The following is a 248-nucleotide window of genomic DNA, read 5'->3' as shown; positions in this document are numbered from 1 at the left end:
GTGAAACGTAAACACGAAATCCAGCAGATAAGGCTGTGGAAGAACCAGTCCCACCATTTATCTTGAAGGTATTCCTCTCGGACTTCACCTTTGCACTATATTATAGTTTTGCACCCATATCTCTATGTGGTGTTCGGACCAGGGATAGTGACAAAATGGTGTCTTCAAGATATATGGCTAAACAAATCTCTTTGTTAAAAATCACTTTTTCGAGCCGATTCCCATATCATTCGAGTTGGCGTGTTCTT

The sequence above is a fragment of the Cynara cardunculus genome, unplaced genomic scaffold, assembly GCF_001531365.2.
Source record: "Cynara cardunculus var. scolymus isolate 2C unplaced genomic scaffold, CcrdV1 Un_Scaffold_2167, whole genome shotgun sequence".
NCBI lineage: Eukaryota > Viridiplantae > Streptophyta > Magnoliopsida > Asterales > Asteraceae > Cynara > Cynara cardunculus.
The sequence above is the reverse complement of the archived record's forward strand: the minus strand, read 5'-3'. Positions refer to the sequence as shown.